Raw genomic sequence first — 26899 nt, forward strand, 5'->3', positions numbered from 1 at the left:
CCAAGTCTCACCAATAACTAATTTGGATGATTTAGATGATGAGAAATGGGACTTTGAGTTGGTGCTGGAATGATTAAGACTTTGGAGGATGTCGTGATAAGGTTAGTGTATTTTGCATGTGGGAAGGACATGAATTTTGAGGAATTAGAGAATAGACAAGTTATGTGTTGAATTGTGTCCCCTCAAGATGCTAAAGTCCTAACCCCCCAGTACCTGTGGTTATGACCTTATTTGGAAATGGAGTCTTTGCAGATTAAGTTAAGATGAAGTCATTAGGGTGGGCCCTAATCCAATATGACTGATGTCCTTACAAAGAGGGGCAGTCTGGACCCAGAGGACATCCACAGAGGGAGAACACCATGTAAAGAGGAAGGCAGAGATCAGGTGATGCGTCAGAAGCCAAGGAACACCAGCAGTTGCCAGCAGACCACCAGAAGCTAGGAAAGGCATGGAGGAGATTGTCCATCACAGCCCTCGGAAGGCATCAATCCTGCTGATCCCTGGACCTTGGACTTCTAGCCTCCAGAACCATGAGAGAACAAGTTTCTGTTGTGTAGGTCCTGCAGTTTGTGGTACTTTGTTACAGTAGTTCTGTTGAAGTGCTGTAATTAATACAGCACTCTCAGTTTCCTGTCGTTGCCAAAATAAATTATCATAAACTTTGTTTTTTAAAACAACAGAAATTTATTCTCTTATAGTTTGGGAAGCCAAAAATTCAAAATCAGTTTTCACTAAGCCAAAATTAAGATGTTAGGATGTTAGTCTCTTCTAGAGATTCTAGGAGGGAATCTGTGGCTTGCCTCTTCTGGCTTCTGGTGGTTACTGGCATTCTTTGGGTTTGGGCCCCCTCACTTCCATCTGCCTCTGTAGTCACATTGCCTTCTTCTCTGTGCATTTGTCGAATTTCTCTCTGCCTCTCCCCTATTAGAACATTTGTGATTGTATTTAGGGCCCACCCAGGTAGTCCGGGATAATCTCATCTCAGAATCCTTAATGTCTGCAAAGATTCTTTTTTGAAATAAGGTAACATTTACAGGTTCCAGGAATTTGGAATTGATCTCTTTGGGGGCTGTTATCAGCCTACCACAGGTCCTCTGGTACCGAGGTAGAAGTGTTCAGCCGTCAGTCAGATGTGAGTCTGAAGTCCACAGGAGAGGAGGTGACCAGAACATATATGATGGTGAAAACCATGAAGAGTGGATATGATCACCTACCAGGAGGATGAGGGGCCAAAGACAGAACTCTGGAGAATGTCTACTTTAAAGACATGGATGGAAGAAGATGATCCAGTAAAATGGAGTGAAAAGATGATTTAGAGGTGGGAACAGAACCAAGAAGGAATGATGTCCCTGGAAGCCAATGAAGGAGTTTCTCAAAAAGTCCTTCACCTGCTACAACATGGGTAAACATTGAGGACATTGTGCTTAATGAAATAAGCCAGTCAATATGAGTGTATTTAACACTCCTGAACTGTATACCTAAGAAAGGTTAAGATGGTGATTTTTATGTGTATTTTGCCACAATGAATAAAGAGAAAGTTCTTGTAATTTCATTAATACTTTATTCAATGTCAGCATTGTCCCTTTAAGTAGTTAATGTTTCCTAATGCAAGTAAAGGCAGTAAGTGCCTCATTTAAAATACATACATATTGTATGTATATATATGTGTGTGTATATATACACATATATTTGTATATATGTGTGTATGTATGTGTATATATGTATGTATATGTGTATGTATATATATATATTTATATATATGTATTTATTTATTTTAGAGAGGGAGGTGGGGGAGGCAGAAGGAGAGAGAATCTCAAGCAAGCTGCACACTTAGCATGGAGTCCATTGCAGGGCTCAGTCCCACAACCCTGAGATCAGGACCTTAGTCAAAATGAGGAGCTGGACACATAGCCACCCAGGTGTCCTACATATTCTATTAATAAATGATTTACATAGCATACATATTTGACATGAGAATAAAAGAAGATAAATGAAACTATAGAAGTGAAAGTTTTTTTAAATCATAAAAAATATCTCAAAGTTTTTTAGTAATATTATCAATAACAATATTATTTTCAAAGTGTTACATAATTTCTGGGGATACAGTTTTTTACTTTTTTTTATTTATTTTTATTTTTTATTTTTTTGGGGGGGATACAGTTTTTTAAAAAGAAGATGTGTGCTGGCTGGACCTAAACCAGAGTTAATATCAAGGTTCTGTGAACTGTTTTACAGTAGAGAGGGAAAGCCAGGTCTGAACAGGAGAACACAAGGTGTTTGGATAATGTGGTCCAGACATTCTCATTTAAAGATCTCTGTGTGTGCTATAGGTATTTCAGGGTTAGCTCAGGATCCCACTTTCCCACAGGAATGTCGACTGGGGCCCAAGATGTCTGCATTTATTTGAGTACTCTGGAAGGCAGACACCAAGACAGTATTAAAACTGTGAATGATTTATTAGTGGAAATGTCTATGAAGGATAATGGAGTGAGGAAGCCAAAATGACCAGAGAGAGCCTTCAGACTATACAGGTCTGACACCTATAAAAAGAGAGGAGGAAGAAAGGGCTGAGTAGGAGAAGCTCAGACTACAGTGCAGCTCCAGATGGTCTCAGCCACACTGATGGGAAGCCTGAGAGCAGAGGTGGCCTGTTAGAAGTGTTCCATGTTGGGAAGTGATCTTGATCTACTGTCCCCGCTATGCTCAATCATTGGCTGGGAGCAGACCCAAGACAGGGTGGCCTCAGCAGGAACACTTGGAGATCCCGAAAGTGCAGTGGCTGGGGGTGGGGTGGGTCATAGTTGATTCTGTATCGAGGGAAGATCTGAGTGGCGCACCTGCATGGCTGCAAGGTGGTTTTAACCACATTCTAGAAAAACATCCCAATATGGGAACCCCTGTGTGAGTTTACTGAGGAAGCTTTATTATAGTGGTTCTACTGCAGGTCGCCTTCAAGACAAGCTCTGTTGTATTTGTTTCTCTGTTTAGACTGTAAACAACAATAAGAAGAATATATTTTTCCTCAACCCAGCCTCAGAGAAAATCTCTCACACCAGAGTTATTTTTTAACTCACAGTGTTTTTTTTCTGATTAGTTTAGAAATGTGTAGTTTTGGATGTAGATGTCTGCTATAACACTCCATCCTCAAAAGATAATCATGGTTTTCAAAAAGGTGTATGTTCTATATTTTTAAAGAAACTGTTAATACAGTTGGCCCCTGAGAAACCTTTGGTTTACACTTCATGGGTCCACTTGCACACAGATTTTTTTTTCAAGATTTTATTTATTTATTCATGAGACACAGAGAGAGAGGCAGAGACACGTGCAGAGAGAGAAGCAGGCTCCATTGAAGGAGCCTGATGTGGGACTCGATCCTAGGACCCTGGGATCATGCGCTGAGTCAAAGGCAAATGTTCAACTGCTAAGCCATCCAGATGTCCCTACACACGGATTTTTTATAGTATAGTACTATAAATGTATTTTCTCTTCCTTGTGATTTTTTTTAACATTTTCTTTTCTCTAGCTTCCTTTATTGTGAGAATACAGTATATAGTATGTATTATACAAAATAGGTGTTAATTGACTGTTTATGTTCTCACTAAGGCTTCTGGTCAAGAGTAGGCTATAGTAGTTCAGTTTTTGTGGAGTCAAAAATTATATGCAGATTTTTTATTGTGTGGCGGGTCAGTGCCCCTAACTCTGCACTGTTCACAGGTCAGCTGTATATAGATGTCAGTATTATTTCAATGAAAGATATGAATTTAAATAAACAATATTTATTCTACTCCCCAGGTGTCATTTCTGTGGGATCAGAAAAATGACCTTGTTTTGTATATCTAGCCACCAGCTCTTTTTATTGTTTGTGCATATGCCACAAATACAATAGTTCATCAGTGGAAATTACTTTTTAAAAGAAATCATAGAGTTTATTCCTTTGTACACTATAACAAAAGGCACTGCTTTATTTTCATTAAATTTATGTATAGTACAGTAATTTTTTAAGTCTTCTAAAGTCACCAGAAAAGGCATTTGTACTTGTATAATGGAAACAGAATTAGTTAAAAAGATTGCTCAAAAAAAATAAAAGATTGCTCCCTGGGATCTTGGGTGGCTCAGCGGTTTGGTGCCTGCATTTGGCCCGGCATGATCCTGGAGTCCCGGGATCGAGTCCTGCATCGGGCTCCCTGGATGGAGCCTGCTTCTTCTCCCTCTGCCTGTGTCTCTGCCTCTCTCTCTCTCTCTGTGTCTCTCATGAATAAATAAATAAAATCTTAAAAAAAAATAAAAAGATTGCTCCCTGAAAATTTCTATTAATCATTTTCATTTACTTCTAATTTATGCATACTTTTGGCCACTGACAATCTAACTGGCCTCACAGACATCTCATTTTATTCAAAGCCCCTCAGTAGTTGAATACCATCTCCCCTTTGGATTCTACAGGAATTTGGACAATAACTAAAGTATTTGGTAGAGGGGTGGGGGTTGGGCTCCCTACATATCATGAAAAATTAGAGAAGAGAAAAACATTACCTTTCAAGTAAATTTGGTTTTACAAAGAAGAGTGTGCATCTAAGCACTCATTCACCACATACCCATTGAGGGTTTTAGGAAGTCAGTTTGTTTACACTGTATCTTAAGTCAAGGGTCCTATTTTTATACAAAGTTCCCCAAACCAAGTTATACTACAGCATTGTTTGCCAACACAAAGATTATGAGAGCAGGCCCTTTGTGAGCACTTGTCTGCCAAACAGTCATGTTTTATCTAGACAACCCCAACCTCCCAGATTCATTTGGGAAACTCTATTGTGTTTATCTCATGATGATGACAAAGTGGTTAAAATAAAGATTAGTACACAAAGTAATATTTTCAAAGGAGACAAAAGGCATTGATCTAGATAGCTTTAGAGAAAGACAGACTTTGTGGCCACATATTGGGTATCTGAGAGCAGGAGAATTACTGTTTTTCAGTTGTAGTGGTGCTACGTTCCACATTGAACTTTTGAGATACATATTTTCATGCATACTGTTCCCCAAAGTCAGATTTCCATGCCCCCCATTACCATTTACCTTGTCTATTGGATTTTTAAAAAAATATTATTTAAATAGGCTCCATGCCCAGTGTGGAGCCCACCAAGGGACTTGGACTCATGGCCCTGGGATCAAGACCTGAGCTGGTAAGAGTCAGATGCTTAACCAATCGAGCCACCCAGATGCCCCAACTATTGACTATATTTTAGAAAAGAGTTCTAAAATATTTGATAATTATAAAAAATGAAGGTTGGAGTTTTTCTCTCCATGTGATTATATTATTGATATATTTTACTAGAGGGAAAAAAAAGTGATCAGTGGCTTTAATAAAATCAGAGATTACAGGGCTGACATTTATAATTGTACCTCTATGTTTACTACATATTAGTTAAAGATCCAGGCACTAGAATCTGCTTCTTTATAATGTTGTCAAGTAGATGTGGAGGGTGAATTTCACAAAATGAAAAGCTGGGGTTATCCCCTCCTACTTTTGACAGTGCTCATAAAGAGCAGTATACCAGACTCTCAGCACAACGAGGTTATACTCTGCTGTTTTTCCTGGAGTCTTTCTATTGTGGATCTGTTTCACTTGGTCTGGCAAAGTCGTCAAATTCTATTCTAGAAGACAGTCTGGGTGGCCTCCATTCAGCACGCCAGGCGAGAACTATGGGTGAATTTCCAGAAGTGGTAGGCTGCTTTACTTTGACTCTATCTCCATGAGAAATGGAGAAAGAAGGTTCATGCTGCCCTAGGGGAAGTTGAGGGGCGATCTGATTGCCCTCTGATGAAGTCAGATCCAACTCAGAGGAGCAAGGTCTGTCCCTGTATAGGAAGGTACAACTGAAACAAGTATCTCTTAGATGGTGCAACCACGGCTGACCCAACTTATGAACAGAAGAGGATTGACTAAAAGGATACCATTTTTGTTGGTAAACAAAGGCCATAAGCCAAGGAGAAAGCCTGAATGCATGTGTTATCAGCACAGCAAGAACAGTCTTTCATAAGGAGGGATTCAAGATGTTAAAACATGTTAAAACATCTGACTTAAAGGCTATGTTTGGAAATTATTTTAGAAAAGCAGCAGAATATTCCCTTTTTCTTTTTGCACTTTTCATTCGAATTTGTTTACAAAACTTGCTTATATAGATAAGAAGATAACTGTCAGAATAATCTGACACTTCCTCAAAAGATTGGACATAAAGTTTTTGAAATAGACGAACATTAAAAAAAAAGAAATAGACGAACATGGGGGAAGAAACAAAAAGAGGGAGGCAAACTATTACACAGACTCTTAACTGCGAGAACAGTTAAGAACAAAAGAGAACAGAGAGAGTTGCTGGAAGGGAGGTGGGTAGAGGGATAGGTTAAATGGGTGATGAGCATTAAGGGGGCACTTGTGATGAGCACTGGGTGTTATATGTAAATGATGAATCGTTAAATTCTATTTCTGAAACTACAAAAAAAAAAAAAAAGATTGGACATAAAGTTTTCATATGGTCCAGAAATTCTACTCCTAGATATGAAGTGAGAACATGTCCACATACAACTTGCACACAAATGTGTATAGTAGCATTATTCATAGTAGCCAAAAAGTAGAAACAACTCAAATGTTATCAACTGAAAAATGGATAAATAAAATGTAGCACAATCCATAAAATGGAATATTATTCAGTTATTAAAAGGAAATACTGGCACCTGCTTTACCATAGATGAACCTTGAACATATTATGCTCAACAAAAGAAATCATACACAAAATGATTCTATTTATGTGAAATATCAAAACAGGCAAATCTACAGCAACAGAAAGTAGAGTGGTTGCTAGGGATATGGTTGGGACAGGAGCTGGAGGACTGCTGATGGGTATTTGGTTTCCTTCTAGGGTGATGAAAATGTTCTCAAATTGCTTATTATGATAGTTCAACTCTGAGTATACTAAAAACCCTTGAACACTTGAAATGAGTGAATGGTATGGTATATGAATATATTCTCAACAAAGCTGTTCTGTTAAAAAAAAAGTTAAATGTCAGTCCATCCCTATCAGAACTTTCACAAATGTGAATAATTGGCATTTGAATGAATAGGAGCTTACATCACAATATAGGCAACATCTGCAAGTTAAAAGGAGCAAGGCTGAGAAATGGTAGCATTAACCTGGAGAAGCTGATGATGTTTATTCCAAGATGTTCTGAAATCCACACTAGTTGGAATCTGCTGATGCATCCTGTGTGCCACTTTGAAAGAACAAGTGCATGTTATTGCACTCTCTGGCACTCATTCTCTGGCATTCTGTTCTCCATAGGAAATTTGATTATTATATGTTCCCCTCAGAGTGCAAACACCATGTGGGAAAAACATTTTCAACTGGAAGAAACAAACTGTGACTGTCGTAAGAAGAGGGCAACGAGTCAGATTTGACCTTTGTCTTAAAGTAATACGTAAGAAAAAATATCTTAATGAGTAAAAATAGCTTAAATGGCCAAAATTAAAACAAGAGATAACAAATTAAGGAAGAAGTATTTTCCTAGATCTAGAGAAGCCCTGTGTTTGTTCCCCTCTGTCAGGTCTTGCATATAGCTTGGAGAACTGTAGTTACTGTGGGTATGAAACCCAGTGAGATGATTTCAGGATATTGTTTCTGACAACTCTAAATTTCTTGCTTTAAGGCAATGTGGATATATCATGTGTCTATCTCGTTTATATAGAGATATATAATTTTTCAAATAAAAGTTTTTGCATTGGAGAAAGATTTTTTTTTATTTTTCATACCTATATTAATATTTTAACCTTTGTCTACTCTATCTCATCATCTGTTTTCCCCCTACCAAACCAAACCAAACAATGCAAAGAAACAACCAAAAAACCATTGCTCCAGAAAGTTGAGTGTCAGGACTGCAAGCCACCTGTGGGAATATCATGCCTCAAAAATAAATTAATTTCATATCAAGACTACTTCTGATATTTTATGTTTACACTGAAGTGTAAATATGAGCTTATGGTTTCTATCTGCATGGCTTTGTTACAATTTTTAAAATATTTTCTATCTCTTTGTTGAAGTTCTCACTAAGTTCTTCCATTCTTCCCTCCAGCCTGGTAAGCCTCTTTGCAATCATTGCTATGAAGTCTTTATCAGGCATATTGCTTATTTCTGTTTCATTTAATTCTTTTTTCTGAGGTTTTGTTTTCTTCTTTCTTTTGGAGGATATTCCTCTGCCTCCCCATTTTGCCTAACTTCCTGTGTTTGTATGACTTAGGCAGAATAGCTACTTCTAGGGATCCCTGGGTGGCGCCGCGGTTTGGTGCCTGCCTTTGGCCCAGGGCGTGATCCTGGAGACCCGGGATCGAATCCCATGTCGGGCTCCCGGTGCATGGAGCCTGCTTCTCCCTCTGCCTGTGTCTCTGCCTCTCTCTCTCTCTCTCTGTGTGACTATCATAAAAAAAAAAAAATAGCTACTTCTAAACTTGAAGGAATGGTCCTTTGTATATTTGTCCTTTGTGAACACTTGTGTGTACTTGGTGAATTTAGTCAGCTGGCTGGGGCTGTGACTGGTGTATGCTGGGGGTTGATAGGACACAGTGTGCTGAGGCTCCCCTGGTGGGATGGCTGGATGTGAAGTAAGTGTGGACCTGGACAGTCCTGAGGCTTTTTCTTGGCACAGAGAGTGCTCTGGAAGGACAGCAGAAGCTGAAGTGGGAGCATGGCTTTATGAGCTGTGCTCATAGCATATTGTTTCAATTAAGTCAGCATTTTCACCCGCCACAGCCTTTGCACCAGACCAGTTCTTAGCTATGGAGCCTAGACTTTAGACTGTGGAGAGCACTGTCCTTCCTTCTTTGCCTTCTCTTTCCCCTCGTAATCTAATCCTTATTCTTATGCTCCAGGCTCATGCTTCATTTCCATAGGTTCCTCTTGCCCTCACCAGGCACCATTAGGCTAAGGGAACACAGGCACATATTTGGAACCAAAAGTACCTCAGAGTTCAGGTACAGACACACATCCCATGAAAGCCTGAGGACAGCCATACTTCCAGAGCCAATTCTTAACCATTTCAATAGAAGGCCCAAGAGGATATTTAAATAAAAGGAGTGGTTTTATTTTACTGACCAAAGACATGAAAGTGAGATAAAAGCTAATTGAGTTCCTTCCAGGCTTGACTTGTGGTTTCTTTCCACCATGACAAATTGATGCATCCATTTTTCCAGATTTGGAGATTTTGATCAATAATTTAACTCCAATCTAAAGATACTTAAAGTCAGTTAAATACTAATCAAGTACATATTTTGTTTAGATACTATGGGAAAAATTGGAGAAATATTTGTTCTTGAAGAATTTATGCAGTAGTTGGAAAGAAAATATGCACATACAGAATACCTATTTTTCATATACTCTACATATATATTTCATGTTAACCTGGAATATACACATACAGAAAATTAGTGAATATTCAGGATTGCATATGTGATAGCCTTGGTTTATCAGTAAAGAGAAAGGGCTCTCCTGCTAGCAGGTGATGGGACCAAATGAACTCTTGCAGTGACTTCTAGCTTTCCAAGGGAGGCCTCTAGGATTATATGGAGGAGCTAGCCTGAGCTAGCAGTAAAAGTTCTAGGAGTTTGGAAAAAGCAGAAGTCACTCTAGGCCCAGAGTGTTTGGAAAAAGTTACACAAGCAAGATGAGGCTTGAACTCCCATTGGAGAAGCAGGATATGCAAAGAACAAAGGGCAGGAACACACAAAACTTAGCAATTAAGCCTTCCTTATTGAGGGGGACTATGTGCTGGGGCCATACATTGTCATGGAATTTTTACTCAGTCCTGCCAGGCTATTATTTGCCCAAAGTCATGCCAGTCAATTGTCAGAGGCAAGCTTCCTGCCTCTGCTCCTATTTATTCAGTATGCCAGTGACCTGTCCTGAGTAGGACAAGGAGGTTGTTGCAGATCAGCTTAGAAAATCTGGATGCTTGTGTCTCTGCCTCTCTCTTGGTCTCATGAATAAAATTTAAAAACAACAACAAAAAAAAAAAAAAAAGAAAAGAAAATCTGGATGCTGCCACATAGTAGAAGGAATACTGCAATCTCTGTTTTAGGAGCATTAGCTCAGTTGCAATGAATAAAATGGATTAAAAGAAGGGAAGATTGAAATCAGGAACACTTGTGAGGTGATCTGTTACTGTTACCTAGTTTGAGGTAAACAGGGTGAGGTAACAGTAAGATTTCCAAGTGGAAATAACCACAAAGAGTTGGATCCATCCACTGGGCTCAGGAGAGAAGTCAGGGCTGCAGTTTAAGATTCAGAGGCGCTCTGTGTAGGCATCATAATTGAAGACTTGAATTTATAATCCATCTCTGTAGGAAATATTATGGTGATGGAAAATCATTGAACCAGTATGAATAAGGAGCAAAAGAAATGCCAGCCTGCATTTCATACTTGGGGACCTCTTCTTTCCTCTCAGCATCATTTTCTGACTCCTTAAACATATCCAACACTTAAGACTCAATTTAAGCATTATATTTCTCTGCCCCTTTACTGCCTTTTCCCCACCTCCCACAGATTGGTGTCCCCTCTTTGGTCTAGTACTACTCTTTTTCTATGGCATTCATTGTATTGAATGGTAATATTTGTTACATTTGCCTTTCTGTAGACTCTGTACAACTTGAGGGGAGAGATTTTTGTCTCCTTTATCTTTATCCCCAATACCTGATACAAAGTAGATGTTCAATAAGTGTTTGTAGATTAACTGTCCTTCCAACCCTCTAATATAGTTTCTTGTTCTTACAAATCAAGGAACATCCCTATCCCTAGTTTTCAAACCCATTGATTCAAAAAAATTCCTTTTCTGAATCTGAGAAGATTTTTAAACATCTGGCCAATAATATTAGATCAAGAGATATTATTAGTTTCCCAATAAATTGGGTTTAGCTACATCAAGAAAAATATTCTTATTGGTCCCAAAGTGAATTTTGATTGGTACATATTCATTGTAAAAGGAAAATATGAAGTTGAAGTAGACTGGACACCACTTTGGTTAGTGAGGCTTGTGGAAAGTGTCTTCCTATGTCCATTCTCATGGTGCCTTAAACTACAATCTATATACTGTATAGAGGGCAAGGACTGTGTCTGCTTTTTGTTCACCATTATATACTCTCTGTCATATAGTATGATGAATGCTTCCAAATGAACACTGAATGATTAAGTCCATTGTTTCCCAAAGTTTGTTCCTTTAAAATAGTCTCCAAAGGTGATCTTTGAAAAGATGCTCTTCGATCATATCAGTGCAGGAAAAGTTGCATAGCTTAGCCTTCTGCAGAGACATACAATGTGCATAAGTATGTTAAACTATGCATAGCACTTTAATGTATAGCACTCTGCAGCCCCATTGTAGAGCCTGTTTGACGTGATCTTACCTTGTTAACTCCCAGAATCATCCATAATTGTGAGCAGTTTAACCTTTCCAAGATTCAGGTATCTGATATGTATGAAGGGGATGATAAAAATCTATGGTATGTAACTCAAAGAAATATTCAAAGAATCCAATGCATTAATGTATTGAAAATGCTTCTATGTAAAATTTTATTTAAATGTAAGGTATTAGTACCATTTCCTAATTATTATTACTGCATGTGCTAGTCTCCAGATAGAAGGGATGTGAATTCTATCTCAATAAATGTTGTTAGATAGGTAGGGAGAGAGTGATAAAATTGGAAAATTGGAAAAATGAAAAAAAAATTCATGCTTCTGGAGAGCATGAGGTTTAGAAAATTTGAGTTGTTGTGGCTATTAGGGTCTGATTCTTTGTGTTCTGGGTGTTCTCTCCCTTGCTAGCCTATTTACCTCTTTCCATTCATTTGCTCATTCATTCATTCATTCATTTATGCAACAAATACTATTAAACACTGAAGATGAGATACCATTTTGGTCTAGGCATACATATGGACAGTGCATATGACGAAAACAAAAAATCTTTTAAGTTCATGATTTTGAGAAAAAGGCAGACATGGAAACAAGTAATGATAAAACGGTGAAGAATGTGCCATTGTAGAAGTACATACAAAGAGTGTGAGGTGCCGTTGACTTCTCAGAGCAAGGGCACCATCAGAGAAAGGTAGAGAAGTTTGAGTTGAGTCTGGGAAAAGTTTCCCAGATAGATGAGGCATGTTAAGGATAGCCAATTTGTATCCAAAATTGTAATTCCTGATTCCTTTATTTATTCTTCCCTGCCAGCTGCTTCTTTAACTTCCCATAATCATGGCCTTGCCCCTGAACGTCAGGTCTGTTCTTTTATTCTTTCTGTGATTATTCAGAGAGATTCAATGAAAGTTTGTAGAAGACAGGTACTTGGTATTTTATGGAATGAGAATTTTTTTTTATAAATTTATTTTTTTTTATAAATTTATTTTTTATTGGTGTTCAATTTGCCAACATACAGAATAACACCCAGTGCTCATCCCGTCAAGTGCCCCCTTTGGTGCCCGTTACCCGCCCACCTCCCCTTCCACCACCCCTAGTTCGTTTCCCAGAGTTAGGAGTCTCTCATGTTCCGTCTCCCTTTCTGATATTTCCCACTCATTTTTTCTCCTTTCCCCTTTATTCCCTTTCACTATTTTTTATATGGAATGAGAATTTTTGATATACCATTGTATCTCTTCTTTCTTGTAATAAGGTGCAGCCCAACTTGACGTGTAAATTTTTAAAGTATTGAAAGTAAAATGACACATGTTCACTTAAGATTTTAATATGTTCTAAAATAATAAATGGTTGGCAGAAATATTGAGTATAGTAAAATTTAGAATGAATTTTAGCTCCATGATAAAGTATCACTTTATATTTGAGGCTAAGCTATCAACTTAGAAGGAAAGAGTTAGGAAAAGTAAATTATTAATTCATTTGTCAGCCCGGGTTGTAAGAGAATGAGGTTTATGCTGGCACTCTGACTTTACAACATCTGAAATCACTCATGTCTACTTTTTTAGATCCAACAGTATCTCTATGGCCAAATTAATTTCTTTTTTACATTTATTTAAGAACATGGCTTTTACATTATAATCTAGCACATATGTCATCTTACTCTTTTTACAATTTTTTAAAAAGTTAAACTCAAAATATATCCAAGAGTTCAAAGCTGAATTATAATCGACTATATACATGTAACATATGTATGTAGACTATAAATTTCTAAAAAGTATATTTCTTCAGAAATATGTGTGCTCTGGGATGACAGGTCAAAGCCTTAAATTCTACTTTCCTTAATCTATTTTATTAGTTGCCAGAGAAATATTAGAGATTTTTTTAACCTAGTTTGAAACAGTCCATTAAATGAATTAATAGATACAAAATAGCTTAGAAAAGTGCCTTGCATCTGGTAGGGGCTCAGTAAATGCAAGCTCTTGTCATTCCTATTATTTCTCCAAAGACTTTTCTTTTAACTCACATGCTGTGACATGAAGTATCACCATCTGGGTTGACTCAAGCCAGTTACCCAAATCAGAATAAGACTTTTAGCCCTGGAGTCATTTCCTGTCCTTTCTAATTGTACATAGGAATATACTAAAGAAAGATAACTAAACTAGCTATCAACTGAGCAAATGATTGCGAGTTCCTCATTCCATGTGTGTGCACATACGCCACCAACGCAATGAAAACCAACTTGAGAGTATGAGAGAAAAGAGACTACGGAAATAGACTTTTAAAAAAGTTCAGTTTAAGTGGAGAGTCATGGGACAGGTCAAAATGGGCAGGGGAAAGAATTTTAGAGAAATGAAAATGTGGTGCAGGTGGCCACCCTGAAGCTAATTTCACTTGGGTCATCTATGATCTCTTCCAGCTGTGAACATGTGCATGCGGCCCAGTGGCCCAGATGTTCTTCCTCGGTCTTTATGTTGCATAGCCCATAAAATTAAAACAGGATTGGAATTTAATTCTAGGCCTTTCAGAGTCCAATCATCAATATTTAATGGAGCTGTTCTCTGAAAATATAGAGTCCCAGTAAGGGAGGCCCTGGTTTGGGCTAAGACAGCCTACTATAATTTCTGTAACTTCTCCTCAGTGACTGCTGCGTTCCTTCCTTCACTGCCCCTAACCTTCTCCAACTTTATTCTCCTCAGAAAATTGCTTTTCACCTTAGAAGCTCCTAGGTCATGCAAATATGTGCTTACTTCTAGGTCTGAGCTGGAGATCATTGACAAACACAAAGACTATGCTACTTTTTTTTACAGCACAATCAACTAATTGAAGATATTTAATGAGCATATGCTAGATTTTTCAACATTGATGACTCGGTCAGCCATGTGAGGAATACAAATGAAACATGAAGCAAGGAACTTGGCCTCAAGAAACATGCAATCTGGTTGTGGAGGAAAGATGAACACATATAAGATCATCAAAGAACTATACAAAATTCTTATATAGCTGTTTAGAGGAAAACAGCATTCATCCTTGTAATAGCTACCTCTGGTTGTGACTTTTGATTCACATGACTCCTGGATAGGCTGGCAGCAAGGCCTGAAAATTCTAGTTGAATACAGGGAGATCTATGTATTGTCTATACCAAACTACATTTAAAGTGGAGGGCCCCAAATCTAAATTTCTGAAAGCCACCTTTTTTTCACCTGCAAAATAAATCTCTAGCTGAGAAAGATCCTTTTCTCCAACTAGTCCTCTGGCAGAGCAGGGCCTATTTGACCAATATTTTAATCACTAAATAGGCATCTTTCATGCAGTCCAGTAATTTAACCAAGAAGCAATGTTACGACAAAGAGTTGATGGCTAGCTGGAGCTTGTTTTATAGCAATAGTCTGGCTGACATACTATGCACATTAGTCACGGATTCTGACTTAAATTCTCTCCAGAGACAACACAGACACAGGGAAGACCAAAGGGGAAAGGTGAACAGTTATTAAGAATATCTGACTGCCAGAAACACAATCAGAGTCTTTTCTGGACATTTGCTGTCAGTAGAAGATGAGGAGTCTAGATTTCAGTCCAAATTTCTATTGTGTATTATCAGAAACAAGAGTGCAAAGTTCCAGGAAATTCTTTAGCCTGACCCATCAAAATAATAGCCATTATATTTTGACACTTTTTTTGCATTTGAAAAACAAATGAGTGTCTTCAACTTATGTGTAAAAGCTTACTCAGAATAATACAATGTTCAGATTTTAGATACCCGGATGGATTTTTATCAAGTGGGCAAAATTCTGAATGCTTTGTATACCTCTGGTTATTCAGGAAAAGGTACGTGTAAAAAGAGACTCCAAATATATGTCAGCCATATATATCTATGAGTTTAACTTCTCATCCTTTCTCTCTTAGAAGTTTAGCTTCATTATATTTAGTGACTGTTAATAGACTGTCCATTATGTGCAAGAGAGTGTGCTGGGTGCTAAAATCTTGAAGAAACTCAGAATTCAACTAGGAGAGTATAAGTGAAGAGAATTATAATATCAGGAATAAGTACTAAATAAACACCAAGAAGCTGCTAGTCAGGATCAGGGAAGTCAGTGACATAACAGGCGAAGAAGAGGGAGCTAACATTCTAAGCAGATGGAGTGAGCGCCGGCCTGGAACGGGCCATGTAGGGCACTTCTATGAGTGGTAAATGTTTTGGCTCAAGTTGGGATGGCCAGCGTGGGAGATGAAGCAGGAAAAAATGATTGAGACCGGATCAGTGGGGTGCAGTGAAGGTGATGTTTGCATTAAAATCCATCCAAAAGTGTCTGTAAGGAAAAGGTAGCCATTGTGTGACTGCAGAAGAGAGTAAAGTTCAAATATGTGCTCTGGGAAGATAATTTTGATGGCAGCATGAGTAGGGAGGTAATGAGGGAGGAAGTATCTGAGATAAGGATTTGATTTTGACCATCCATTGCATCACACTTGGCAGGAGGTGGTGGCAGCCTGAGCTGATCAGGACAGTGCAAAGACCTATCCTGAGGAAGAGTGGCCAGGAGAGGTCTTGTGGAAGGAGAATGGGCCATACATGGCTACTCAGACAATATAGAAACATGGGTGATAGAAACATAGACACCAAGCCAGATCTGGTGCAAGGTTGATTATGAAAGCAGGCCAGCTCCCATCATGCAGATTTGTCATAAAAACACCATGTACCATACCACATTTATCTTTCCTGAGTCATTATCAGCCATTATTGGTTTGTATTTTTAAAAATATCTGTGATTTTAAAGACTGTGTATCTTCTTTTATTTCTTGCATTTTCAAATGATGCTTTGAACTACTTTTCAGTTGTTGGCATATCCTTTCACAGTTTTCATTATCAGTGGAAAGCATATATTCTAATAATTCATATTCCTTTTTCTCAGCCAAGAGAATGGCTTAATGATTTATGGACAATATTTTAGTGATGTCATATTAGTAGTAGTAATGATGATGGCCTCCTATATTGGTGTACTGACTCCCTCTTGGCATGTGAGTTTGATTTCTGTGGTAGATTTTGCAGGGTACTTAACTTTCCTTTCTTCTCTTTCTCTCACAATTGTATTTAGGAGATTATAGGGGAAAGGAGAGAAAATGAGTGGGAAAAATCAGAGAGGGAGACAGAAATGAGAGACTCCTAACTCTGAGAAATAAACAAGGGGTGGTGGAAGGCGAGGTGGGCGGGGGAATGGGGTGACTAGGTGACAGGCACTGAGGGGGGCACTTGCCGGGATGAGCACTGGGTGTTATACTATATGTTGGCAAATCGAACTCAAATAAAAAAAATACATACAACAAAAAAGATTACAACCTGCCACAGGCTGATCTCTTCTCCAGCCTTTTAATAAACAGGGCAGACCTAGATTCAGGAGGTGACCAGAACAAACCTCTGAAGCCTTCTGTTGTCTTCTGTCCATGGTGACTCAGAGCTGATTGGCTTCAGGGTTGAGCAATAACTTGATGTCAGGGCCTCAGGCCTCCTAGGGATGCCAGAATCTTGTAAGAATCCAGTTGTTCAGTTACTACAGGAGTCTCAGAAAAAACTGGTAGCAGCACTCCAATAACCTTCAGATTATATTAAGTTTCTTGAGCCCATACCAGTCTTGCCTTAAATGAAAGCCCCAAACAACCTTGGTTGGTGTAGGAAACCAAGGGACAGCCTTTCTAAAGTGCTGAATTTTCAAGTGCAAGGAAGTAGGTGCTTTCTTTGGAGGTAGCAAAATGGACAGTGAGTATGTGGTCATTTAAATGATATGACTTGGTCCTTTTTTTCCTTATAGGAAAAAAAAGCAAGTTCAGACTTACATAAATGCTGTCACTTTTTATTTTCAGCCACCTATTGATGTGATTCAGCCTGTTGAGATTTGTTTAAAGGACTATCAGAGGTAAACATTCAATCTAGAAATAACCCAGAGAAGTTACACAGAATTAACATTAAATTTGAGCCTGATCTGAGTACAGTCAGTTCTGCTATCATGCAACATACTGCCTTTCTAAAAACCACTGACCTACGCAAAATCATGTGATAAAAACCACAGGCCAATGGGAAAAGTGAGGTATGGAAAATGGGCACAGCACTCAAAGACTTCACTAACATATTTTTTTAAAAAAATAAGATTCTACAAAAAGGTTAGCACAGTTTTATATATGTAAAAGAAGCATGTTAAGAAATGTATAAATACAGCAGTAAACATGGCACTTTATATTGAAGTTTGCCTGAGGAGGTAGATACTGGAAGGGTTGTAGCTTGTGAGTTTTTGTGAAGGGGTAGAAGGGAGGTTATCTGATATCAGATGGAAAGTTCTAACACCAGATAGATGTAGATGAGCGTGGCTTACAACACACGGTGAACTAAGGTAGCTGGGAGGTGTTTAAAGTGTGTGTGTATGTGTGTGTGTGCATGCACGTGTACACACATTTTGTGTATTCTAGAATGGTTCAGTTTTGCTGGATGAAATTTTCTACATTCACTTAGTGTTTGTCACAGAAGGAATTGTGTATTAGCAAAGAAGTGAAATTCATATTATACTCAAATTGTTTTCTTATACATCAAATGGTTTGGAAAGAGGTTGTATTTTCAGAGTAGCAATATAGCAGAATTGGCTATAATTTTACCCCTTAACTTCTGTGTAAGGACACTGAGACCCAGCCAGGCTAAATGATATTTTCATAGCCAGATGAGTGGTTGAAACCAGGCTCCCATTTTAGTAGGTATATCCACATGCTCTGTTGCTTCTTTTGCCATATTTTATAAACTCTTGCTGTTATTATTTTATTGCCAGTGATTATTTTAGTACTAGTTTTAATGTAGATGCCAGCACTTAACACAGTATCTGGAACTGAATAAATATTTGTTAGTAAATGAATGAATAATAATGAAGTTAATGAATGGACATAATCAAGTCCAGGTTCACTGTGGAAACATTTCCAGACCTGAGTGTAGAGGGACAAATTAGAGAAGATACATGTTTAGAGATAAGGATGGCAGTACATGTAAAGTCTTCAAGGTTTCTTAGATTGGTTTGGATTTTAGTAAAGTTATTAAGAGTATAGGCTTGTGACCAACCACAGGCAAGTTATTTAATCTCCCTAGATAATACTGGTATCTGCCTCATTGGGTATCTGTAATTGATGGATAAGATCATATATATAAACTCATAGGACAATGCCTGGTATATGGCGTGGTTCAATAAGTGTTATCAATTACTAACATCACTACTACTGCTATTGGTGCTGCTTTTCTAGCATACCCCCCTGTATGTTGGATGGAACCAAGGGCCAGTGAATGTGAGAGAAGCCCTGGTACTTCTCCTGAGCTGTGGTCTGGTTTTCCCAATACTCACTGGAGATCTCCAACCCAGATGTGCAGTAGGATGTCACACTCAACACATCCAAAGTCAAATTCATTACTTTGCTCCCAGTATGCTCCTCCTCATGAGTTCCTACTTCATTAATTTACCCAAGGTAGACACCTCAGTGGTCCTTTACTCTCTCCTTCCTCCTCCACATTCCATGGGTCATTCATTCATTTAATTATGATTTTATTGAACACCAACTGTGTGTAAGGAACTTTCCAAAGTGCCTCAAGAAATAAACATGAACAAGGCATGATTCTTGTCCTGAAGAATCTTCAGTATATTATGAGATGAGATGCAAAGTATGAAGTGCCCTATCCAAATCCTACATAGTAGGCCAGCCAAGATAAAATGTGTTGACCAGCTCTAAGAGGCCACATGATGTGATCATGGTTCCTAAATGTTGCCAACCACTTGAATACAAAGTGGATAGCCATTTACATGCAAAGATAATGAAAAGTATCATTATGAGATCATTCCACATTTTAAAAAATTTGGCCCTTTGGGTTAACAAAACATTTTTGTTTTGTCAGGATAACTAGTTTCATTTTTCATTCTCCATTTTGGATCCATTTTGGATCCAAAGATGGATCCAATCCAAAGATCCTTTAGATTCTTTCACATGACGATGACTATACAGTAAAAGTTTCCCCTCTTTTTTAGAATATTCAATTTTTTAGTTGGATTTGTGTCTGTATGATAATTGTTTTTCATGGTGATATGAAGGTAGGTTGAAACTAGTTTAAAGTTGACTATTTAAAATTTTTTCTTTTTAGGGCGGCCCGGGGAGCTCAGTGGTTTAGTGCCGTCTTTAACCCAGGGCATGATCCTGGAGACCCGGGATCGAGTCCCACATCGGGCTCCCTGCATGGAGCCTGCTTCTCCCTCTGCCTGTTCTCTGCCTCTCTCTCTCTCTCTCTCTCTGTCTCTCATGAATAAATAAATTAAATTAATTTTTTTAATTTAAATTTTTAAATTTAAATTAAAAAATTTAAATTTCTACTTTTAATATACTCACTTGGATTCATAAATTTAGCTTAGTCCGTTTATACTCATATTCTTAGCACTTTTGTCTGTACAAATAAAACCTCTAAGATGTTTCAGATGTAACATAAGTGAAAGGGAACATTGTCTTTCAAATATGCTATAAATAGTATCTTCATTAGTAAATAGGTAGTTAGAAAAGAGCTCTGGACAAGTACAAGTTTTCAAAATAGGGATAGTTAACAAGCAGAGTTATCTAGGTCCAGAATGTGTAGTTTTCCAAAGGATTTATTTATTGAGCAACTTCTATGTGCCAGGCTGTTCTAGGAGCTGGGGATACAGCAGGGAGCAAACCAGAGCCAGCTTGGAGGCAGTTTACATTCTACTGGGAAGGACAGAAAATAAATTAATAGACAATAAACCTGTAATGGCAGATAGTGATAAGAGCTGTGAAATAAAATAAGGGCAGGAAGGGCAGCAGCACTCAAGTTGGAGCTGGAAGCCCATGCTGGGGCTGGAGTTTCCCGGGGATGGGAGCACGGAGCACCCGGCGGAGGACGGCTTCGCCCAGCTCGCCCAGCTCACCGCCAGGGCGGCCGGCAGGTGGGGAAACAGCAGGCTGGACGGTCCTCGTTGTGGGGGTTTGGAGACACGTGGACACGGACCCGACGGAGGCTCAGCCAGCCAAGAGGCCAATTTTCCCACTCCCCACTGGCCAGGGATTCCTGGGCGGGAAGGAAGAAAGGAGGAAGATCCCAGGCCCAGCTAATAGACACATGCCATTCAAAGAGAACTGGACGAAGAGAGTTACTCCCATCCTAGAACATTCGAGACTTCAGGTCCGCTTTACCTTGAAATTGAGGAATGTAGAAATCAGGACCTGTAAAGAAATGAAAGATGTCTGTGCTCTGACAGAAGCAGTTAGTCCTGTGTAAGCCTTTCTTCTTGGGTTTCCAGTGGAGGAGGCACTTGCCCTCGTTAGGTGGGATGACCTCTCTCTAGAGTCTCTTGAAATTACAGATGTGAAGCCTGTCAAGGGAGACCACCTGTCCAGGGCAATAGGAAGAATCTCTGGCAAAGGAGAAACAACCAAATTTGCCATAAGAAAATGTGACACAGACACAGATAGTTTTGGCTGATGTGAAAGTTCACAACGTTGGCTCTTTCTAAAGCATCAGGATGGCAAGAACTGCCATTTGCAACCTCATCCTGGGAAATCCTCCATCACAGCTTTATGGCAGTATTCGAGCAGTGCTTAGCAGTGCAGCAGATCAGTTCTGATTTCAAGGTAAAATCAAGATGTTTTACCTTGAGACCCTAGAGAAAAAGACATTGCCCTCCCACACATGGTCACAAGAAACCATGTGAAGAACTTTTCCATTTCTTTAAGCCTCCATCGCTTCTTTAGAAGCATCAACACAAAGTAAAAATGTGATAGTAATCACATCCAGCAACTTTGAGGATAATTTCCATATCTAAATTTAGTGCCATTATTATACATTAATTCTAGTTTATCACTTTATTTGTTTTTTTATGTAGGCTCCATGCCCAATGTGGGGCTTGAACTCATGACCCTGAGATCAAGAGTTGCATGCTGGCTGAGCCAGCCAGGCACCATCATGTCATTTTAAATAAAAGATTTGCATCTTTTATAATTCTCTTATTATTCTCTAATCATATAATTCTCTTATCAGGGAGATTTTTTTTTGCTTAAACAGTCCTTTATGAGTTTATAAATTTATATATGTATAATTTTTTATAAATTTGTAATCATTTCTTCTCTATGGAGTGTAGTTAAAAGAATCATCTCACCAAAAAAAAAAAAAAATGCAGTGAGGATAAGTGAGTAAAGGGTGCTAGATTAGATAGATGGAGTGGTGGGGGAATCTCTCATAGATTGTAGGGCTTCTTCCAATTTGGTTGTTTATTGAGATTTCATTATTCACATAGGCCTGGATTTAGATTTTCACATAGACATCGACCATCACGCAGTCCTACCTTCCCTTTCACTCTGGTGCAGATTCTTTACTGGCCTGTGTTAGTAAGGTATTGTATAAGAAAATAGCTTGCATTGTTTAGTATCACATTGGCCAAGTATAGAGGTTGTCTGGTGTGGTACACATTGATCTGACAATTGTTTAACTACTTTGAAATCTGTATCCTTATACTAGTGGGGAGATAAAATGCTTTCATTAAAAAAACACAGACACACAAAGCAGATGGTCAACTAACAGCATTTTGATGTGAGCAAACTTTTAGTCTCAAATTCTGTGACTTCACAATCTCAGAGGGATTTTCCTTCTTACTGTGAAGGAAAAAAATCACTCCCCACTGCATTTTAAAGAATTAAAAATCACACTTGTGTGTTAAGAATATTCACTTTGGCCTGTTAAAAAAATTATGAATGCCCTCAGAAAGGGGGCTTTTATGACCTTTTACATTTTTAAAGTAAAGCCTTCCATCTGGTTAAGAAATATCTTTTAAAAAATTCCTTTACTGTGTTTGTGTTTCCTAGTAAATGTTATATTCATTCCTTAGAAAATTTGCTCAGGGGCGAGTTCATTTTGGCCTGATGTAATTTAATCCAAAGGGAGAAAACATTAAGTTAATGAAATCTTAATGGAAAGCCATTTATATATAGTTTAGTGTCTTAATTACTGTTCTCCCAAATTATATTGGCTTATAATGTTTAAGTCAAGTCTCAAAAAAGACATAGTTTTTAGTTACCTAACTAAATGCAATGCTGATTCATTTGGAGAATAATTAAAGTAATTCCTTTTAAATGAGCTCCTACAGAAATGTATCTATACATATCAGTTGAATATAATTTCTAATCAACCACTTTCTTAGCCATAATAACAGATTACTGAGCAATCATGGCATGTGTTCTGACCATTTGGTTAGTTACCCAGTTAGCAGCCTGAAGTAACCAATTACTTAGCACTATTTTTCACAAAAAGATCTGATTTCTGGGATGCCTGAGTGCTCAGCAGTTGAGTGTCTGCCTTCAGCTCAGGGTATGATCCCAGGGTCCTGGGATTGAGTCCCACATCGGGCTCCCTTTGAGGAGCTTGCTTCTCCCTCTGCCTGTGTCTCTGCCTCTCTTTCTGTGACTCTCATGAATAAATAAATAAAATCTTAAAAAAAAAAAAAGACCTGATTTCTGTATTCTCTGGAAATGGGAGATAACACAGAATCCTATGAAAATCAACATTTTTTTTTTTTTTGCTATCATTTAACTTGATCTGGAGAGAGATGAAAAAGTATAGATTTTTATTGCTTAGGTTTTTAAATTTTATTTTTGAAATTCAAGACAAGATTTCTAATAATTCTTTATAGTTTCCTAATGTAAAGTTTGCAAACTACATGTCCAGTAAAGAATTAATATCCAAAATGCACAAGAACCCTATCCAACTCAATAGTAAAAAACCCAACTCAAGTAAAAATATTTTCTTCCATTCCAGAGTTTCTTTTTCATTTTTTGATGATTTCTTTTGCTGTGCAGAAGCTTTTTAGTTTGATGTAGTCCTACTTACTCATATTTACTTTTCTTGCCTTTGCTTTTGGTGTCAAATCCAATCATTACTAAGACCTCTTCCAGGGGTCTTATGGCTTCAGGTCTTATGTTCTTTAATCCAATTTGAGTTTATTTCTGTATATGGTGTAAGATAAGGTTTCAGTTTCATTCTTTTGCATGTGGCTGTCCAGTTTTCCCAAAGCCATTTATTAAAGACACTGTTTTTTTCCAATTGTTTATTCTTGGCTCCTTTGTTATATATTCACCATATAATTGTGGGTTTATTTCTAGGCCCTCTTTTCTGTTCCTCTGATCAATGTGGCTGTTTTTATGCCAATACCATACAATTTTGATGACTATGGCTTTATAACATAGTTTAAAATCAAGGAGCTCATGATGCCTCTAGCTTTGTTCTTTCTGAAGATTCCTTTGGCTACTCAGGGTCTTTTGTGGTTCCATACAGATTTTGTATTGCTTGCTCTGTTTCTGTGAAAATGCCTTTGGAACTTTGATGAGGATTGCATTGACTCTGTAACAGATTGCTTTGGGTAGTAGGGGCATTTTAACAATATTCTTTCAATCTATGAACACAGAATATCTTTCTATTTATTTGTGTCATCTTCAGTTTATCATTAATGTCTTACAGTTTTCAGTGTACAGGTCTTTCACCTCCTTGGTTAGATTTATTTCTAGGTTGTTTTATTCTTTGTGATACAGTTTTTTGTTTTATTTTGTTTTTTGTTTTGTTTTGTGATGCAGTTTTAAGTGGGATTGTTCTCTGTTTCTCTCTCTGTGACTATCATAGATAAATAAAAATTAAAAAAAAATAAAAATAAAAAAAAAGGGATCCCTGGGTGGCGCAGCGGTTTGGCGCCTGCCTTTGGCCCAGGGCGCGATCCTGGAGACCCGGGATCGAATCCCACGTCGGGCTCCCGGTGCATGGAGCCTGCTTCTCCCTCTGCCTATGTCTCTGCCTCTCTCTCTTTCTCTCTCTGTGACTATCATAGATAAATAAAAATTAAAAAAAAATAAGTGGGATTGTTTTCTTAATTTTTTTCTGATAATTAATTGTTAATGCATAGAATTGCAACTGATTTTTGTATATTGATTTTGTATCCTGCAACTACTACATTTATTGATTAGTTCTAACCATTTTTTTTTGGTGTAGTCTTTAGGGTTTTCTATATATGGTATCATTTCATCTGCAAATAGAGACAATTTTATTTCTCTCTTTACAATTTCGATGTGTTTTTAAAGAATTCTTTTAGTTTAATTTTTTTCCTTCCTCCATTCTGTCTCACTCTAAAATGAACATAAACTCTATGGGAGCAAAGACTTTCTCTGTTTTAATCCAGTACATAGAACAAGGCATAATCCATGGCAAACATTCAGTCAATATTTTTTGGGAAAATGTCATTAAGTAGGACCTCCATGAGGGCAAATAACAGTTTGTGTAGAATCATGCATTTTTAAAAGATGATAATTTAACGCCAAAGACAACTTTGTGTTCATTGTCTTTGTTAGCTTTGTGGGCTAACACAAGGAAAAATCAGTAGCAGTGGCCTTGGAGAGAAGTGATTCCCTCTCTACTGACTGTGGGACCTTGAGCAAATTATCTAATCTCTCTAAACCCCTGTCTTCTTATCTAGAAAACAGAGATAATGAGTGCCTGCCTTGTGGTGGTTGTGAGAATTAAATGTATGTAAAGCCTTTAGTAAGTAAAGGCTTCTAGTAAGTGCTCAAGAAATGTTGCTGTTGTTAAAGGATAATTATTTTAAAAAGGAAAATCATGACTCTCATACAAATGTCAAATGAACATTCGCCAAAGGATTTATTTAACATATTCATTAATGAGAGAATCAGTAAGACATGCACATGAATTTTGTCCACTGGAAGTACATACAATTGATTTCCCTGTCTTTGTGGAAGAAGCCAGTTTTGCACCTACTAACCCAATTCTGGTTGCCTACATATGTGTCTGCCCTTTGGATTCTCCTTTGAACTGGTTGTAACATCTTACTGATTCTCTTGCAAGTTGTAAAGTGGCTCAAAGACCACAAAATGTACAAAGATCTCATAGGATCAGGTAACCCGGATGACTGCATTATGCAATAATGCCTCGTTTTCTGCTGAGATCACCCATTATCATTCTGATTCATTTCAGACTTTTTCACAATTATTTTCTGCACAGTTTTTATTACTTCTAGTTCCTTTTTTGCATCCTAGGAATATAGTAAGGACCAGTAAGATAATGGACACCAAAACTTGCCATATAAGCTATGTATATTTTGCACATAGTGGTTAGAATATGAAAGAGATCAATGAAGTCAACCTGCATTTTAGTCCTGCCTCTAGTACTTTCTGTGTAATCTTGAGCAAGCCATGTAACACATCTGTGCCTCTCTTTCCTTAGCTATAAGTTAGTGCATTTAAGATTCACTGCACATGGTTATTGTGACAATTAGATGAGGTTCTATCTGGGAAAGTACTTTGGAAAATTAAAAATGCTGTGTCAAGATGGGATGTGATTATATGATTGCTCTCAGGCTAAATTGGTTCATTTTTCTTTAAGAAGATACCATAGAATAAGAGATGGAGTGGTGAGTTCTTAAACTCACCAGGTCATTATTATTGCAAGTTGTAAATCACATGTAGTCTTTAACTCAGTAACAAAGATTTATGGCACTACTGTTGATCCAACAACACTTCTCCAATGTGCACCCACATGTCCTGATGGCTCCAGAGAGAAGTCATGGTGCCAGGAATGGTAATGTTGATGACCATGGGGGCCATGTGTCCCTAATTAAACCTGTAAGGATGGTATTTTACTCTCCTCAACCTCTTCCCCCATTGCTGTCATCCTAGAGTCTCCCCTGGTTAGCCTGTAAAAAGAGATTCATTTAACCAGCCTGTAGAGACTCTCAGGAATTTGCAGGAATTGCAAAGGAAAGTCTTTGGCCCAGCACACTCCTTTCCTGGCCCAGTTCTGGGTTTTGTAATTGAGAAGGGATAAGGAGGGTTTGGAGTGAGTCCAGGATCTGACACCGAAAGCATTGAGAGGACGTAAATGAGCCCTGGGTGGAGGGGCCTGGACTGGTTAGCCTGGGAAGGAGCCGGTTGAGGCATGACTCTGAGTGTGGACAAATAGCAGCCTTACTACTGTGCCTGGGACAGGAGAGAATATAACTTTGGTGACAGCTGGAAGGGTTATGGTTATGGACACTGAAGAGCCATTTGCCTAAGTTGGTAAATGCTGTGCATACATGTATGAAAGTTCAATCAAGTTCTTTATAGAGATTTTGAAGAATAAGAATGAATCTCTCTTAATCTGAAATATTACAGATCATGCCCTCCCAGAGGCAGAGGCTTGATTCAGATCTGAAAAAGGGAAAAAAACAGACAAGGACACCACACCTACATTGTTTACTATGACCAACAGAGCCAGGTGAAGGTAGGAAAGAGATTGAGTAACTGAGCAGGCCTTCCTGTTTATCTGCCCTTCCCTGTGCCTGTGAGGGGGACCCCAGCATTTGTGACAGCATTTCTCATACATACTTCTCCTTAGACTGAGCTCCTCAAAGGCAGAGCCT

At 38.2% G+C, this 26899-nt stretch overlaps 1 protein-coding gene and 1 pseudogene across 1 annotated transcript in view; both read left to right on the top strand.

Annotated features, from left to right (window-relative positions):
* The window catches only part of COLEC12 (collectin subfamily member 12), a 180707-nt gene that overhangs the window by 47506 nt on the left and 106302 nt on the right, over window positions 1-26899 (top strand). The gene's annotated exons all lie outside the window — the stretch shown is intronic.
* LOC140634818 (RNA-binding protein PNO1 pseudogene) lies at window positions 20298-21073 on the top strand (annotated as a pseudogene).

The sequence above is a fragment of the Canis lupus genome, chromosome 6 (assembly GCF_048164855.1).
Source record: "Canis lupus baileyi chromosome 6, mCanLup2.hap1, whole genome shotgun sequence".
NCBI lineage: Eukaryota > Metazoa > Chordata > Mammalia > Carnivora > Canidae > Canis > Canis lupus.